We start from the raw sequence: 15,550 nt of genomic DNA, 5'->3' as shown, positions 1-15,550 counted from the left end.
TCATGACCTGACCCTGGTTTTCTACATTTTCCTGGTTTTCTCCAGACCTGGGCTTATGGGAGATGCTCAGTGAAGTAAGGAGAATGGGGCTTCCAGGCAGCATTCAGGGGATGCCAAGGTTGGGAGAGGAGTTTTTACTCCTGGGCTGTATCTCTGGGAGAGAAAAATAACAGACAGCAGTACTTCCCCAGGAGAGCAGTGTCTTCAAAGGCCTTCTTCATCAGCCTTGTTTAACCTCCAGCCTATGGAGAAGGAAGGAGGGAAGGGTTGGCTCAAGATCCAAGTTACCAAGTGTCAGGGCCAGGGGCAAACCCCAGGCACCCTGTGTTCAGATCCAGACCCTTCAGCATGCAGACACAGCCTGGCTCCCATGAGTGCGGGGCACAACCAGTTTCAGCCGGCAGAGGCACACACAGTAGCAGAGGAAGGAGATGTTCCTTGCAGGAGATGGGACGGGAGCCTTGAGAAACAGGAGGGCTCATGGAGAAGGATGGGGTGGCATTCCTGGAAGAAGAGATGATGTCTGCACAGTGTGCCTGCAGGAGACCATGTTCAAGGGTCTACGACCACTTTCTTACTTGCAGAGTGGTCTGGCCAATGGGGACCCATGAGGGTGAGGCACAAGGCAAAGCTCAGATGGAGATAAAACAGAAGAGCACGACTACAGAGTCCTCTGCCTCCAGGGCACTCCAAGGACCTCTTCCCCATCATGGCCTCAGCCTCCCTGTTGTACTGCATACTTTAGTTTTGTAAGGCTTCTGTAACAAATTATCACCAATTTAAGCCAAATTTAATGGCTTAAAACAACACAAACTTATTATCTGAGAGGTCTGGAGGTCACACATCCAAAATGGGTCTCACTGGGCTAAAATCCAGGTGTTGACAGGGCTGCATTGCTTTCTGGAGGCTCCAGGGAAGAATCTGTTTCCTCCTTTTCCAGCTTCTAGAAGCTGTACTCCTTCTTTGGCTCATGGCCTCCTCAAAGACATCAATGGCCAGGTCAAGTCTTTCTCACACTGCATCCTCCTGGCACTGACTCTTCTGCCTCTGTTTACCACACTTAAAGGCCCTTGAGATTCCACTGGGACCTTGTGGGTAATCCAGGACAATCACCCTATTCTAAAGCCAGCTGATTGGCAATCTTAATTCTATCTGCTACCTTCCCTCCCCTTTGCCCTGGAACCCACCATACTCATAGACTTCGAGAATTAGGATGCACACACCTTTGAGTGGGGCATTATTCTGCCTTTCACACTGTGTGAGGCACATCTCCTCCAAATGGGGTTTTGGAAGGAAGGTGGCCCAGGATGAGAGAGATGGGGTGGATGGTGTGGGCAGGAGAGGGAGGCAGGCAGACACACACTCACCCTCCTGGCTGCCTGCTTAGCACACATCACCATTGAAAACTTTGTCATGTTTCCACGCTGAACCGGGCACAAGCTGTTTCCACAGTGACTGCAAGAGCAGAAGCAGAGCCAGAAATAACCCCACTGACATGGAAAGCCTCCCCTTCCCTTGGTACTTTGCTCTCTCCTTCTCCACTCTCCCCATCATAGTATGGGAGGTTCCAGTGGGTTCTAAGTTGGAGGCCCTTCCAGGGCACGCTGAGGCCTTGGGGAACACTCCTCCTGCAGCCTGGCTCCAGCAGGGGGAACATAGGGATCTGACTGTGGGGCTGGGCCTGGTCACCTCATTTCCACACCACTGTGGTGAGCTTGGAGTCTCCTCTCCTCAGCCTCACTGCCTCTGAGCCACAAGTCCCTACAAAGTCCCAATCGCTCCTTCTTGGATCTCTTGCCACCAAACACTGGGATCCGCAGAACACTCTTGGTCTCTTGGGCCAGAAGCCCATGGGATGTTCTGATCTGGCCCCCTCCTTGGGCCTCTGGGAGGCCCCTGCCTGGTGAGGCCCTGCCTGGTGGGCCTGGGACCCACTCTCACAAGCCCTGCCAGCCCCCAGCCCAGTCCTTGCTACTGGTGAGCCTTGCCAGCCTGCTCAGTCTCCCTGCACCAGGAGCCCTATCTGGGAAGCTGGGCTCAAACCCTACCTTCTCCAAAAGCCCCTCTTTCTACAGGTTTTTTCCTTAGAACAAGATCTCACCCACTGCAGGGGCTGAAACATTTGCTGAAATATATAGACCAACGAATGCCCGGGCCTCACCATCCATACCACTCCCTCATATGGCATTGTGTCTCTATGGCCCTGGGAAATGTCCTCCACGACTGTTTAATTTCTCATGTCTTTCATCCTAGTCCGACAAAGGAAAATGGAGTTAATGCACCTCCTACATGCTGGGCACTGAGCAAAGTATTAAACGAGCATGCATTGGCACATTTCATCCCTCACCTCCACTCAACCATCATCACCACCATCTTACAGAGACGCAACTGACTTGCCCAAGGTCACATAGCCAGAAGGTGGCAGGGCCCAGACTGGACCTCTGTGTGCCAGACTCCAAAGCCTGAGGCTGCAGCCACCATGTCCCACTAGGGGGGCCAGGGGAGGAGACACAGAGATGATCAATGGCAAATGCTAAACGAAATGTGTCCAATTTGCCTCCTAGAAAGCCCTGAGCAGCTCAAGGTGTCTCTAATTTTTGTCTCTTTGTATGTATTGGGATTTGGCCTAAGATTTTATTTGGGTTTTCAAAAAGTTGGGAGGATATGGAGGGGGGTTACATGAATTTAAAAGTTCGGAGGTCATGGACTGTAGGCCAACCCCATCCTTGTACCAATGACAAGACCAAGGCATGGAAGTGGAAGTGACTTGCCCAAAGTCATGGCCTCTGCCACTGAAGCCAGTGAACTCCACTTGTTTCTCCCACCCATTCCTTGATGAAGAGGACATCGTATGCTCCACTTAGCCCTTGGCACTGCTTGGCACAGAATTTAGAGTCCAATGTGGTATGGGTCCTGGATCCTGCTTTAACAGTGCTGCATAGTTTATGGCTTGGTAGCTCAAATGCTCAGAGTCTCTGCGTCCTTGTCTGCACAGCAGAGCCTGTATGGATTTATTCGAGAAGGCATAGACCTGCTTTGGATCATATAATATTAAGATCATGGGTAACAGAGCTGGGCCCTGAGCCACTTCTACGGGAAGATGGAAAGAGCTCTATATTTAGACTCAAAAGCCTCAAGTAGAGTCCCAGTTCTGATGCTCATCACTTTGTGGCCGGAGCCTCCCACTTGACTTCATTGAGTCTTACTCTGGGAGATAAAAATGTCTCCCATAAGGGGTTGGTATGAATTGAAATGAGGTAACACATGTGGAAACGCTGGAGGCATAAGAATCCTCTGGGTTGCAGAATCCCAGGCTCCACCTTCTCCCACTGTCTGATTCTACAGCTGCGGGGCAGGGCCCAGGAATCTGTATTTCCCCAATCCCCTCATTATCCACCATGATTCTGTTGCAGTTAGTCAACAGGCCACACTGCAAGAAATCCCTCTAAAAAGGGCTCAATATGTGTTTGTTAAATACACGAATCCTTGAACATCTGTTGAGCTGCATATGGCTGCTGGGAGACATGGGCCGAAGGAAATAAGTAATTTTCCCCAAATACATTTCCTATGAAATCTAAATGATGGGAATTGGGTTGGGGCTTCTAAGACTAGGAGATGATGCAATAATAGCTTCCTTCTCCAAAGAGCTCCTCCCATTAGATGGGGAGAGACCTGGCTGGAGGGTCATGCCCAGTGGCTCAGGATCAAATGCGGGGAGGGGTGCTCTGGAGACGGAGTCCCCTGGGGATGAGTTCCAGACCCTGTTCTCTTCAGCATCTTCATGAAGACAGGAAAGAAATAACTGAAAATATGCTCATTAAATCTGCATCTGGCACCTAATTTGGCAGGGTTGCCAAAATTCTGTAAGACTAGAATTAAATTAGCAAATTGCAAGTAAAATGATTTTAAGCAGGCATGATGGAATTCATCAGGGCCAGGTGGAAGCTCATGGGGGAAGGGAGTCAGGAAAGCCCACATCCCCGGGGGTGGGAAAGCCTGGCCGGGAACGGAAACGGAAAAGAAACAAACCAGCAAGCAGAAATGACCCAAATCCTTAAGATTCACCCTTGGAACGTGGTGGTGACAGAGGCAGCCCCACACTGCAAGGTGGCTAGAGGCTCCTTCTGGGAGCCAGGAGGTGTGGCTGGGCAGCACCCGGTTAAGGATGGCAGCTCTTCAAAAGAGGGTCAAGAAGAAAGGACCCGAGGGACTGCTAGGGAATGGGAGGGGTGGGTCCTTTAGACTGGCGGCCCCACAAGGGCAGACACGTGGGCGGTGACAGAGCAGTGGCATGTGTTGACACTGCTGAAGCACCATTGCGTGCTTACTGATCTCACAGTCAGGGAAAAACACTGGCATGGGCATGGCGGGGGCAGGGGAGGTACAGACTCTGAGGAAGGAAGAAGAGGCTAGAAGCATTTCCTGGGCGCTTGCTAAGTGTCAGGCACTGTGTTAAATATTTGTCAAGTATTATGATCTCATCTAATCATCACAATAATCCTGTAATGTAAAGAGTCTTCTTTTCTCTTTATTTTCTTGGGTTTTCTTTTTTGTTTTCTGGGTTTTTTTTTTTTTTTTAATAAAGAGATATTTAAAGTAAGAAGTAGACAAGTCCTGCTTCATCCTCTCAAAGCCTATTTCCCAGATGCAACCACCAAGCATAGTTCACTGGGCATGTTCCCAGGCTGTTTCTCTGAGCGCAGAAACACTTCTACATGTGCACACACAGACTTAACTGTTTAACTTTTCCTGTATAAAAATGAGATTGTCCTAAACATATTACACAGAAACATTTTTCCAGTTAAGAATACATTCTGAATATCCTCCCACGTTAAGACCTGAAGGATCATTTCTTTCTTTTGAAATGGCCACAAAGTATTCTCTGGCACAAATGCACCATAAATTTTTTAAGCATTGTCTCTGCTGGACACTGAGGTCATTTCCAATTTCTCTCTATTTCAAACAATGCTACAAGGGAGTACCTTTGTACACATATATTTTTGAGTACATATTTTTCTATAGCCAGGGAATTACTGGACCAAAGTGGGTACAGTCAGCTCTATCTGTGGGTTCCACATCCATGGATTCAACCAATCGAGGATCAAAAATAGCTGGAACAAAAATTCCAGCTGGGTGCAGTAGCTCATACCTGTAATCCCAGCACTTTGGGAGGCCAAGGCAGGCAGATCTCTTGAGTTTAGGAGCTCGAGACCAGCCTGGCCAACACGGTGAAGCCCCGTCTCTACTAAAAATACAAGAAATTAGCTGGGCATGGTGGTGCACGCTTGTAATCCCAGCTACTTGGGAGGCTGAGGCAGGAGAATCGCTTGAACTTGGGAGGTGGAAGTTGCAGTGACCCGAGATAGCACCATTGCACTCCGGCCTGGGCAACAAGAGCGAAACTCCATCTCAAAAAAAAAAAAAAAAAAAAAAAAAAAAAAAAAATCCACAAAGTTCCAAAAAGCCAAACTTGAATTTGTTGTGTGCCAAGGACTATGTGATCCACATAAATGAAGTGATATGTAGGCAATGTATTAGGTATCATAAATAATCTAGAGATGACTTACATATACAGGAGGATGTGTGTAGGTTATGTGCAAACACTACACCATTTTATATAAAGGACTTGAGTAGCTGTGGATTTTGGCACCCTCAGGGCATCCTGGAACCAATTCCCCATGCATACCAAGGGATGACTGAATATGCATTTATAATTTTCATTGATACCAATTTAGATTCTCAAGACCCTTTGGCCCTTGCCAGTACTAGATCTTCTCTATTTTTTTTAAATTTTTTTACATTTTGCCACCTCTAGGCAGTAACAATTTCATTTTTAATTTACAATCTTTGGTTTTTTTAGTGGCTAGAGCATTAGTCATATATTTATGGGCCATTTTTATATCTGTGTACTATCTGTTTATCTTTTGCACATTTTTTAAAACTTGGCTATGTTTTTAGTTAGTTGATAGAACAATAATTTTCTAACTAATAATTCTTTAAATAATAACTAATACATAGCTTTCTATGCACCTGGCACTCTTCTGGGTTCCTGACAAGCTTCACAGCATTGACTCAAAGCCCCGAGAGGTGGTCACAGCAGTCCATGTTTATAGCCAAGGAAAGGGAGGCTCAGAGATGTCAAGTAACTTGTTTGAGGTCACACAGGTCAGATAAGAACACGCCAGAGTCTGAAGGACTAGCTAAGCCAACCACTTCATCACCAATGAGTTCTTTCTGAAGCCTTCCCACATGTCCCTTGCCATCTAATCCACAGAGAAAGAAAATTCTCCCTTAAAATTTCCCTCTCTGTTATTTATCCTTTGCTTTATTTGCAGAGCCTTTAAAAGAGTATTATTCTCATATGCCAGGTAAGAAACTGAAGTCCAGTTTCCAACGAGAGGCAATCACAGCATGGAATTGGCCCCTAACCCTGACATGCCTGGGGACGTGCCTGGAGGAGTGAGGAGAAGGATTTGGCATGGGGCAGGATTTACACATGGGGCCGAGGATCAGGGAAAGTGGAGGCTGAGGCAGGGCCCAGGATGGGAAGAGTTTTAAAGAGCAGGCCAGGCAGTCTACAGGACTCACCCTACGAGCAACGTGGAGGGGTGAAAAGCTGGGACAAGGAGTCAGGTGAAGATCGGCCTAGTGAGAAATCATCATCAAATCAGAGGGTGTCCCCACCTCCCCGGCCATTTCCACTGACCAGGCACACTGACCAATAAAGAAGCCTGCCCTGCGGGGTAACAAACACACCTGTGTACATGCAGGTGCTGGCAACTCTATGTGTGAAAGCTATGCATGACAAAAGGGTTTTTGGTCTTTAGTGGCATTTTAAAATAAGGTTCTTTTTTAGCTCCTAAACACCAATGTCACATGTGGGTTTCTGGGTTACAAACCCACCATTGATTTGTCACATGAGCTTGGTTACCCTCGTCTCAATGAGCACACACAATACTTCTGCCTCCCATGAGCACCGCACGTAGGGAAGGGAAAAGGATCATTTGCATGCCATTTTTCTTCTGAGGAAAAAAGAAATTAAGCTAACAAAGTGGGAAAAAATGTGAGAAACTGACATGCTGAAACTAACATGCAGAAATAAGTTTTGAGTCACTGTTTATTCACTTTAATTTTTTTAGCTTTGACCTCAGATAACCTTAGCATTTCCCAAAATGTTTTTCTGTGGAACTCTCCTCCAGCTATTCTGTATGTGTCTAAATGTGTGTGCGTGTGTGTGTGTGTGTGTGTGTGTATGTATATAACATATATATAACATATATATACATTTGTTCTCTGATCAATTAATCTTAAAAAGCTGCACACAGTACCCACCTCTACACACACACTCACATTCACGACCCTCACACACACATACTATTTTGCAGATACCCAATGCACTTCTGCATATTAAAGACTGAGAACTCCTCCAGGATAAGGGTCTTTAAAGTTTCCCAAATGTACTTGGCCATTGGACTTTCATTTTCTCCCTGTAACACATCTTTACACCCCATGGCACTTGTGGTCTACAAACACACCATGGGAAAAGCTGGACTTCTTTATTTCATAAGATCAGAGCTTGCTTAAAATAAAGAGCCCAGATATCCTACCCTTTTAAAACACAGATGGGTTCTAATCAACCCATGATGATGATGGTTTCCTGCCCACCTGGGCATCTGGTGCCTCTCCTAGATTTCAGGACGACACCAAATGTTCGCATGCCAAGGCAAGAAACCGTTAGGAGGCCAGGTGTCCTGCACAGGCTAAGCTGTGTGGCTCAGCAGTTGAAGGGTGGGCCTGGATCAATCCCTTGCTCAGTGGCTTTCAGCCCAAGGGTCCCCAGAGACTCACCTAAGCCAACTCACTTGTTCTGTGAATGGAGAATGAGGCACTAAGCCTCAAAATCCCCTGGCCCCTGTTCTCTTTCATCCACTCCATGAGACACCTCTCCCTGGGCCTAAATGTTTTCTACTGCAAAAAAAAAAAAAAAAAAAAACCAGATTACCTTTAAAGGCCTTTCCAGCCCTCTGACTCTTCTGACTCTGTTCTCCTTGCACCTACTCCTTCCCAGCTATCATCACTGCAATTCATTATATAGATATATAGTCACTTGATATAGCTCTACAAGTAAAACTATGTTTCTGTCTGTTATAGCATCAAGTGAAATTGAGTTGGTGAACTTTCACCGAATACAAAGGGCATACTTGGCATAGGTTAAAATGTAAGTTATACAGTATACATGAAATTCACGTGGGGGCAGTCCCTGGGGAAGGAATCTCCAATAGAAAATTCCTCTGCCAGTGTTGTTACAGGCACTGGTTTATAATTTTGCTCCTTCTCACACAGGCAACTCGGGATAGTATGCTTAGAATGACCAGTAACAGAGATTTAATTACTTAATGACTCTTTATGGCTTTCCTAAGCAACCCTTAGGAGGACAGCTAGTGGAAGTGTATATGGATTCATTCATTTATTTTTAAATAAAATGTTCATTTTTGGAATAGTTTTAGATTGACAGAAAAGTTGCAAAGATAGAACAGAGACCCCATATAGCTTCTACTCAGTTTCCTTCCATGTGAACATCTTACATAACAAGGTATATTTGTCAGAACTAAGACATTAACATTGGTACATTACTAGTAACTATTTCACCAGTTTTTCCACTAATGTCCTTTTTCTGTTCCAGAATCTATTCCAGTATACAACATGGTATTAAGTTGTCATGCCTCCTTCATCTGTGGATTTATTATTGTTTTCAAGAAATAGACACCATTCTCTACTGCACGCAGGGAGGTATGCTGGGTACTACGGTGGATCCCAGCTGCCCTGCAGGGAGAAACACAGTGTCCAGTGGAGAGCAAGTCTGGGTTTGAGTGTCCATTCTGCCCCTCATTTCTGATACAGTCCTGGGCTTGTCACCCCACATCTATAGTTCTCAGGTTCCTCAACTGCGGTCTGGAGATAATATCTTCTAGCTTGTGAGAGAGCTGAATGAGACAGTCTACATGGAAAGACATTTTGAAGGCTTAAAGCCCTGTCCCATGCAGCTCACTGTTATTATTATTAAAGTTGCTGTAACGATTATCATTAAGCATATTTGATACACTGTTTCCAAAGCAGGACAGCCCAGAGTTTGAGCTGTCTGACCCAGCCGACCCTTCCAGCTTCAAATGAGATGTTTCCATAGACCTCCACGTGCCCCATAGAGAAAGGAAATGTTCCTTAGTCTGTTCAGTTCTACACTTCCTTTATGGCTCCATTCATGGGTCACCATATCAGTGATACCTTCTCTGACCATGCTACAGCAAAGAGCCTCTGAGGCCGGGCGTGGTGGCTCATGCCCGTAATCCCAGCACTTTGGGAGGCCGAGGTGGGCAGATTACTTGAGGTCAGAAGTTCAAGACCAGCCTGGCCAACACGGGGAAACCCTGTCTCTACTAAACGTACAAAAATTAGCTAGGTGTGGTGGCGGGCACCTGTAATCCCAGCTACTTGGGACGCTGAGGTGACAGAATTGCTTGAACCCAGGAGGCGAAAGTTGTAGTGAGAAGAGATTGTGCCATTGCACTCCAGCCTGAGTGACAGAGTGACACTCCATCTCAAAAAAAAAAAAAAAGAGAGAGAGGGAGAGAGAGAGAAAAGAGCCCCTGAATCCCTCCCCACGGCATTCTCTAACTTCCCACCCTGCTTCATGCTTCTCCATGGCACTGACCCCATCTGACACATTCCCTACTGCCGTGTTCCTTTGTTCACGATTGGCCTCCCTCCACTAGTTTATGAGCTCCCTGAGAGCCCCAGTTGTGGTCTGTTTTGGTCAGTGCTGTACCCCAGTGCCTAGAGCAGCCCTGACATATAGTGAGGGCTCAACAGATGTCTGCTAAATGAATGACTATATGCTTGGTTTTACTCTGTAATCTCTTGCTTCCACCCTGGTAACTTGAAAACAACTCTTTACACCCAAACATACTGTTGAATTCAAATCAGAGCAAAGCTATTTGGGAAGCAGGTGGCTCAGAACCCTTTGGGTCTTCTTTAAGAAAAAAAATAGGGTAATGCCTTTCTTTTAATTTAATTTAATGTCATGAACGTTTCTTTGCCTGCCTCCTCTCCCATGAGTGGCTCTGCCAATTAGAAACCACAGTCTCTTCCTTGTCCAGAGCCTGTCTGCTGGCCTCCTCACACAATCAATTCCAACAGAGTCCAGGCTAGAAAAAGCTGGTAAAATCCCCACAGCCCCACACGCAGCCAGTTCACTTCCTTACTGTATTCACTCAGCACTTGCACATCAAAGGCCCATGGACTTCTCAGAGCAGGAAGAAACCCAGGGGATCCCTCAGGCCAGCCTGCAGCTGAGGACATTGTGGTTCAGACAGGGGAGGGAACTGGCAAATGACACACAGTAGTTAGTGGCAGTTCCAGGAACAGAACCCAGGACTCCCAGCTCCATACCCTGGCCCTGATTCCTTTGTGGGCTGGAACCATCTCCCCATGCCTGCCTTTCACCAAGGGACACGTACGTGCTTATTACCTGGAGCTCTAATCTGATTGTCTGCCCACCCCTGACCATTCCTGGGTATTTGAACTTGGGCACTGATGGGCTGAGATGACTCTCCAAAGCAGCAATGCACCAGGCAGCAGAGTTAAGAGCCAGACAGAAAGGAAACGGGGGTTGCATTTGTTCAGAGCCAGGTACTTTATATGATCATCTCAACTAAGACTCACAGTGCCCTGCAATGAAGGCATTATAACTACATTTTATAAATGAAGAAAATGAAACACAGAGAACTTAAAAATGCAGCAAATTACACAGTGAGAAAAGGGCAGGACCAGCATCAGAGTCAAGTTCCTCCTGGTAAGGAAGCCCTTGTTCTCTCTGCCCGACCACTCCATCAGAGGCCCAAAGGCCTAGACAGCACTCCAGAGCCTGTTGGGCTGGGTCCCTAAAAACAACAAAATATTCCTCTGGGGAAGTAACCAGAATGATCCCATTCTAGAGATGAGGAAACTGAGATCTGGAGAGGAAATACGACTTGCACATGGCCATGTGGCTTGTGGATGGTAGATTTGCTCAACTCTGAGCTTCTTGGGGATGCAGACTCTCTCCTAGTGCTTAGCCCAGAGCTGAGCCCCCAGAAGGACCAATCCACTGTTGAATGAATGAATAAATGACAGAGTAAGGTGAGAAGCACAACCTCCCGACACTCCCACAAGCCGGGTGTTTACACCCCAATTGACCCACACGGTGGCCTCAGGAGCAAGAGACCAGGCTGATGCAGGTGAGCACAAGCCTAAACTCACACTGATATCCAAAGCTCACATCCTCGTCTCTGAGCCCATCGATCTGTCAGAGGCATGGGAAGTGATGCTGGCCCTGGTCCCCATTCAGCCCTCAGCTCTCCATGGATCAATGGTTATGCAATGAAGAGGTTTAGGAAGATGGCGGAGCTGGTAATTCTTTCACCCAAAGACTGATGCTTATGGCATGGAATGTACCTTCCTCCCAAAGGCTGGTGTTTGGGGCAAATTGGTCTATTTTGTTGCCCCCTTTAGGAGCAGCTGATTCATTCACAAATACTGCAGTTTTTATTATTCTCAGTAATTTTTCATCCTAACAACTGAAACCAGTTATTGTTTGTGGTTCACCTACTAAGTGCCAGGCACAGGTATCTAATGAGACATCTGTCACCCTGTAGGTAAGTGTGAGCATTCCCACATCACAGATCAGCTGAGGTTTAGGAGAGGCAAAGCAAATAGGAAAGGCACAGGGCTAGAAAGCAGGAGATATAAACTCCGGTCTGTGGGACGCCATCGCTCATGCTCCTACCATGTGGCCTTTGCAGGTCCGGGACAAGGGGGTCGGAGCCACAGCCAAGGACAGATGGAAATGGGAGGCAGATGGAAGGCCTGCCTGACTTCCTGGGCCTCCTGCTGGCTGGGCTTCTCATCCCAGGCAGAACATCTAGCACCAGGGCACTTCTCCACATGCCCACATGCTGTCCCCAGACTCTCTGATCAGACAATCAGGGTGGAACTTGGAGCTCTTCTGTTCAAAGCCCTCAGGTGACAGCACCTGGCACCCCTGGTTAAGAACCACTGCTCTCAATTCTCAGACCATTTTCTCACAACTACACCCTCTTCTGGAAGGTTCGAAAATGTTTCTTAAGAAATCTGTTAATTGGTTTACAAAGAATATCACACCTCAAAACCACTGAGACCTTCCAATTCTAAGATTCTCAACCAAGCAACAATAACTCATCCACAAATGCACATGAAGGTTTGTCTTTGTTAATGGCAATTATTCCCAAACAGCGTGATGTTTATAAAAAGGACTTTGGAGCCCAAAGTCCTGGGTTTGAGTCCTAGCTCAAACCAGTTATTTGACCACAGGCAACTCAACTCAACCTAATAGTTATTAAAAGCCCACTATGGACCCAGAGCCCTGGGCTGGGAAGACTAGGGACACAGAAGCAGACAAAAAAGAGTCATGATCCCTCTTAGCTCTGAGTTCCTCATCTGTAAAACAGGAACCAGCAGTTACCAAGTGCCTGCTACACCCCCGGGCCTTGAAGTGCATGTTCTCACTTCACCCCCCGAAGAGCCTCGGGAGGCAGGTTCTCCTGTGATCCTGCTCTGCAGCGGAGGAAGCAGGGGCTCAAGGGGGCGAAGTGGCCTGGGTGAGCCTGCGGCAGTGTGTGGCAGCGTCTGCGCTCTTTCCATCCCATCCCCCGCTTGGCAGATTAGTCCACAGAGTGAACAGGATAATAAGGGAGAGTGCTCTGCAGCCGATCAGGAACCGCACAGATGTATGACATCATGGTTATTAATAATGGAAGCAGCACAACTAATTCACAATCCTTCCAGATGGACCACCTGAATTGTCTCCTGCAAACCTCCTGCAAACAGAGCATCGAATTCTATAACGGTAGAGCTAAGAGGGTCCTTAGAAGTCTGACCTTTTCCTCATTTACAGGGGTTGGGGATGGACAGATCTAGAGGGCAGCCCCACCCCACAAAGCCCAGGATGCACTGTTGGGCTTTAGTGATTGAACCAGGAAGATAAGTAGGTCTCAGATCAAACACCAGCAGTTACCCCCTCCAAAGGGTGCTGGCAAGAATATCAGCAGCGAACTGCAAGTATGGCCTCTTCCTGGTCCCTAGCCCAGCTCCTTTCTGCTACAGGGCCTTTGTACCTGCTGTTCTTCTATGGCAAATATTCTTTCCCCAAAGCTTTGCAAGGCTGTCACTTCTTCATTACTCAGATCTCAAGATAAATGTCAGCTCCTCAGAGAACTCTCTGGGCCCCCACGTGTAGCTTCTCCCATTCCTCCCTGGCATTCTCCATCACACAGCTTTGTTTGAGTTTCTTCAGAGTGTATATGACGACTTAGCTTTATCTGATCCATTAATATTCATTATTTCTCTTCCCACTGGAATGCAAACTCCCTGAAAGAAGGGATTAAACAGTTTTCACTGCTGTAGTCCCTAGAATGGTGCCCAGGGCCCAGCAGGCACTCAGCAAACATGTTCATCAAGTCCCCCTGGATGTTGGCCTGGGTCACGGCCATCCTAGCATCTGGCAGACACTCATTCAATAAATGCTATTGACCCTCTCCTCTATGCCAGACTCTCTGCTAGATGCTGCGGTCCTTGCCCTCACAGTGCTTTGACATTGATTAAAGCAAACAGCACAGGAGAAGCCAGAGCTGTGGCTGTCCCATCACATGCAACCAAGCAATAGTTGGCCAATATCCACAAATATGGCAGAAAATGGAAGAAACTGGGAGACCTGGAGGAAATGCGGCATTGGGTTGGCCCTGCAAAGCACTCCCACATGCTCAGTACTCATCTTGGGGAGCTAGTGCCAGGCACCCCCTCACCAGCTCTGGGGACACGGGGACAAGGGGACATCCCCATTGCCACAACTACCTCATAGCTGCAGCCTAGAACACAATGGGATGAATGTGTGTGTGTGAGAGTGTGCGTAGGAGCAGATGTGTGAGTATGAACAAGTATACAGGATCGCATAAGTGAGAGTGCATGGGAGCGGGTGTGTGTAGAGGAGCAGGGTTGTGTGTGCGAATGAGTGTACAGGATGGCGTGTGTGAGTGAGTTGGAGTGGGCTGTGGGTGTGTGCACGTGTAGGAACAAACTTGTGTGTACAAGTGGGTGTTTGAGTGTGTAAGAGTGCACACACATGTGTATGTGTGCATGTGTGAGAGATGACTGTGGTACCATTACCAAGCTCTTCACCACAGGCTCCACATGTGGTTGAACTTTACATGCTAAAGTCTTCAAAATGAAAGGCACAGAGTTGGTAACTGGTCATCACTTAATTCATTCAACAATAAATCATTTGACTCTTTATGTTTTTTAAACATTCTGCAAAGTGTCCATACAAAGCAGCAAGACTGGTTCTAGAGGAAAATTCTCAACTTCTGGATGTCATTCAGTGAGGTGAGAGCACTGGATGGGGAGTCATGTTGCGGTCCGTGCTTTACCACTAACTACTGGGTGATCTTGGGCCACTGTTTAGCTGTGTGACCTCAGATGAGCCTCTTAACTGTTCTGGGCTTCTGCTTACTCTCCATTAAAACAGACCAATTAGAATTTAGCTCTCAAAGTTTGGTTGCAACTGTACAACACTACATCATCTCTATGGGTAGCCCCTGAAGCACTGTTTCCTTGGAGAGCAAGCCTAATAACTTGAAAAGGGCCCGCAACTAGAAAAAAAATGCTGGGTTGGACAAAGTTAAAGAGTCTTTTATTGCAGGACTTCTCAGAGCCTTTCATTTGCCAGTATGGATTGTAATTGGCCAAAAGGGTAATAGAGAGCTTGCACAATTTGCCATTCTTACCCTAACAGGGAAACCTTTACTGGTGGAACAGCTTTCAGAACTAACAATCCACTGAACACACTGGGAAAATCTGCTACTAGGCACACAGGACACTTATTAATGACCCCTTTTTTGCAGATGATGGAACAGAAAGGGTGTTCTAAGTCACAGAGCAGAGCCATGACGACTACCAGCCCAGAAATCATCCAAACCACAGTTACTGGCACGTGCACAAGGCTTTATATCTACAAAACATTTTTCACTTACGTGATCTCAATCTTTCTTAAAAACATACCTCTGGGGACACTCATTCCATTTTTGATAAAACATAGCCTGAAAGAGACGAAGGAGTCTGCCCAGAGTCACTAAGGGATAGACCCATAATTTGGCTCTATCAGTTTCCCCTATGTCCTTGATGAAACATCAATCAATACATTATATTTTTATAGATAAACAACTGTGGCCACTATGCAGAGATCCCTGCAAGATGCCAAGGCTGATGCTATCTGCACCTGTTTTGCAGCCACCACCACTTCTGTCTGAAGCCCAAGCACCCTGCTCTGATTAAGGGGGGTTGGGGAGGGTGCTCTCAGAAATGCCCCTGGAGTAGAAGCCGCTCTGGAAACATCCAGGCTGTGAAGTGGGAGTAGATCTCTCCCAGTCGCCACACCCTCCTGACCATGCCAGGTACAACCCGCTAGGATGTACCCCCAGTGCCA

At 47.0% G+C, this 15,550-nt stretch overlaps 1 protein-coding gene across 4 annotated transcripts in view; it reads right to left on the bottom strand.

Moving 5' to 3' along the window:
- The window catches only part of HIVEP3 (HIVEP zinc finger 3), a 408,429-nt gene that overhangs the window by 136,544 nt on the left and 256,335 nt on the right, over positions 1-15,550 (bottom strand). The window lies entirely within an intron of this gene.

Source organism: Pan troglodytes, chromosome 1 (genome assembly GCF_028858775.2).
Source record: "Pan troglodytes isolate AG18354 chromosome 1, NHGRI_mPanTro3-v2.0_pri, whole genome shotgun sequence".
In the NCBI taxonomy this organism is placed as follows: Eukaryota; Metazoa; Chordata; class Mammalia; order Primates; family Hominidae; genus Pan; species Pan troglodytes.
The sequence above is the reverse complement of the archived record's forward strand: the minus strand, read 5'-3'. Positions and strand labels throughout refer to the sequence as shown.